Source organism: Myotis myotis, unplaced genomic scaffold (assembly GCF_014108235.1).
Source record: "Myotis myotis isolate mMyoMyo1 unplaced genomic scaffold, mMyoMyo1.p scaffold_m19_p_3, whole genome shotgun sequence".
NCBI classification, from domain to species: Eukaryota; Metazoa; Chordata; class Mammalia; order Chiroptera; family Vespertilionidae; genus Myotis; species Myotis myotis.
The window spans coordinates 73,449,188-73,452,891 of record NW_023416335.1 but is presented as its reverse complement, the minus strand read 5'-3'; the positions used below and the strand labels follow the sequence as shown (position 1 = coordinate 73,452,891).

The 3,704-nt window shown below is 40.7% G+C and overlaps 1 pseudogene; it reads left to right on the top strand.

Moving 5' to 3' along the window:
* The first annotated feature begins 1,992 nt into the window (after positions 1–1,992).
* Positions 1,993–3,388, top strand: LOC118651268 (annotated as a pseudogene).
* Positions 3,389–3,704: the final 316 nt, after the last annotated feature.

Below are 3,704 nucleotides of genomic sequence, written 5' to 3'. Positions count from 1 at the left end.
CTGGGGAAATAAGAAAGGGAATTTCCTACTTCAGCTCCAAGTAACAAGGGCCTGTGTCTGCAGGATGGATCAAAGGGTCAAGGACACTGATCCTCTCCTGGCTTCCAGACAGGCCTGGGACCTGGCAGTCCTGCTCAACAATGGGGATTTCTGTGGAATTCCCACTTGCCCTGCTTCTCCCCTAGAGTCCCTGCAATAAAATTGAGCTGCAAAATAAATAAGAATTTTGAAAAATCATCTTGTTCATTCTTTTGAGATTAGACTATAGCAAGATAAAGGAAGAGGGAGCTATTCTAAGAATTAGGTATGAGGTGATAATTGATTGGATTAGAGTGTTTATCTTGTAGTTAGTTGAAATTGATTGAAGGCAGAATAAATTAGATGTGTTGATAGATTGAGTGTAGAATTTAAGAGAAATTTAGGAGTGTAGGCTGATTCTAGATATTTTTAACTAGACATATAGACAATGGAGCCTCCGTTTACAAAATGAGGACTGTGATAGAGCAAGTTTGGGGAAGAGAGGAGTGAGGGAGGAGGTTTGAGGAGAGATGAAGAGAAACAAGCCAAAGAGACATGAAATAGGTAAGGAGGTAGAAAAAAAATGAGTTTAATTATCTGGATCCCTAATAAAGAAATAATTCTGGAAAAGAGAAGGTGATGTATTGTCTAATGCTAATAATATGTCAAATAAAGTGAGACCAAGAATTCACTATTAGATTTAGCAATGTGAAGGTCATTGGTAATTTTGACATGGAATAGTGGGCATGAAAGACTAATTGATATAGGTTCGAGGGAATTGGTGTAGAGGAGTGGGAGACAGCAACAATAGAAAATTATCTTAAGGAGAAGAGAAGTGAGTATATACAACATAAAGGAAAAAGGTGACACAAGCTTGGCTGTTTATTTATCCCTTCATGCACACAGTATAAAAGCTTCATGCATTGTGTTTCATTGAATCCTTATAACAAACTTATAAGATAAATATATTAATAACCACACATTATAAATGAGAAAATGGAGGTACATCAAGGTAAGGAAATTAGCTCAAGATTAAAGACACCCCCATTTTTAAGGACAGTGTTATCCTAATAGGTAATAGAGCTGTATAATTTAGAATATTTGTTATCAATTTGGTGGACTTAAAGCAACAAGATGCATCATCAAAGTTCACACAGCAAAAAATCTGGAATTGCATGACTATAGATCTGGTTAATTTAGCAATGCAATAATATTGAGCTCTTGCAAAAAGGCTGCAGAGCTCCAAACATGTCCAAGTTGGAAGGAAGGGCAAGGAAATTAATTCTCTTGGTGAGTATTCTGTAGAGGAAGAAAACTTTTGTAAAATTTCCACCTTTTGTACCTTATTGACTAAGACTGAATAACTCACCAGAGCTCTTGCTGCAATGGATGTTGGGAACATGAGCAACCAGCCTTTTCAATGGGATCTCAACTACTCCAGCAGGGAGAAAGGGGTTGAGAATATCTGTTGTATTAACAGTCACAGATCTGTTAGAAAGAATACTCAGGACAGAGAAAGAGAATCCTGTTATATCAGTAACCCATACCTGTTGAGTAAGTGACAATCTTATTTTAAAATGATATCAAAAAGGTGAGGAAATTCTCTAAGCTTAATTTACAATATGTGCAGAGTAGAGGAGCAGCTTCCCCAAAGTGCAGATCCAAAGCTAGTGTCACCTAACCCCACCCCTCCACCCCCCGCCTCTGTGGTGCACTCCAGATTCCCTTTGATTCTTCTTCTTTTAAATCCTCACCCAAGGACATGCTTAGAGAGAGGAAGAGAAAGAGAGAGACATTAATGTGAGAGTGAGATACTGATGGTTGCCTTCTGTTAACTTTGCAACCCAACTGGGATCAAACCTGCAAGCCAAATATGTCCCTGACTGGAAATTGAACCAGTCAACTTTCAGTGCACAGGAGGGAGCTCAACCAACTAAGCCACTCAGGCCTGGCCTTTTGGATTCTTAGTACATTATGGCAACTGTTATGGATCAGCTGATTCTGAATCTACTTAAGGAAGAACAAAACCCATACAATAAGATTATAATTGTTGGGTTGGTGATATTGGCATGGCCTGTGGCACCAGGATCTTAATGAAAAACTTAGTGGCTGAATTTGTTCTTGTTGATGTCATGGAAGACAAACTGAAGGGAGAGATGATGGGTCTCCAACATGGCAGCTTTTTCCTTAAAACATCAAAAATTTTTTTTTTTTTTGGTAGGGGGGCAAAGACTATAATATGGCCTCAAACTCCAAACTAGTTATTATCACAGCTGGGGCAAGTCAACAAGAGAAAGAAAGCTGTCTTAATTTGGTCCAGATTAAGTAAGTATATTTAAGTTCATTAGTCTCAACCAGGGGCCCAGTGCACAAATTCGTGCACCTTGAAAGGAACTGTGGGCCACAATGCTCTGGTGGGTACAGGGGTGGGTCTTGGCTCATCCTCCATGCCCCTGAACAGCCCCTCCCACTGCGATCCCCTATCCCCTGTCTGCCGGCAGCTCCCATCTCCACAGCTCCCACATGCTGAAGGGGCCAGCCAGCTCGCTCACACCCACTGACAGCACAGAGCGATTTGGGTCAGTGCTGGTAGTAGGCATGAGCACTGGGCAGGACGGCAGCACACAGGAGCAAAGAATTTTCAGTAACCACCAGAGGCTCTCCCCAATGACAGTGACCAACGCCCCGCCTTGATCTGGCAGCCTGCTGCCAACACCAGCATGTTCCAAGCATGCCCCCTGGTTGTCAGCGCACATCATAGCAACCAGTTGTTTGGTTGTTCTGCCACTTGGTCTATTTGCATATTAGGATTATATATATATATGTTGTAAAATACTGCAAATTGTTTGTTATTTCCAATTCAGTATATCTTGACCTATGTGGCTTGAAAGATAAGCAGCTTTCCCAAGAACTGTGCTATTAAAAGTGGTTGATTCATTCCAGATCCATTATGTAATAGGAGAAAGGCTGGGAGTTCATCCACTAAACTGTCATGGTGAGTCCTTGGGATCATGGATACTCTAGTGTGCCTGCATGGAGTGGAGTGAATGTTGCTGGTATCTCCCTGAAGAATCTGCCTGATTTAGGCAATGATGGAGATAAGGAACAGTGGAAAAAAGTCAAACTAAAAGGCTACAAACACATCCTGGACCATTGGACTATCTGTGGCATATTTGGCAGAAAGTATAATGAAGAATCTTAGGTGGGTGAATCTAATTTCCACCATGATTAAGGATCTCTATGGAATAAGAAATGATGTCTTCCTTAGTGTTCCTTGCATCTTGGAACGGAATAAATCTCAGATGTTGTGAAGGTGACTTTGACACCTGAGGAAGAGGCCTGTTTGAAGAAGAGTGCAGATATACTTTGAGGGGGTGGGGGACGGACTAAAAGGAGCTATAGTTTTAAAGTCTTCTAATGTAATACCACTTCACTGTCTAGGCTACAACAGGATTTTAGTTGAAGATTATTCATATTGCCCTTTTTGTCTGAACTGTGACTAAAACCATAATAAGGCAGCTAAGGAAAGACATCAATTTCCTAAAGTTAGAAATAGGAATGGTTCATAAAACCCTGAAGCTATATCCTGATAGTGGATGGTACTTATCTTGTGTAGTATTAAACTGGTTAGTGTGAAATAGTTCCACCTCCTCAAAGGCACTGCTGCCAAAGTTGCATACAAGTTG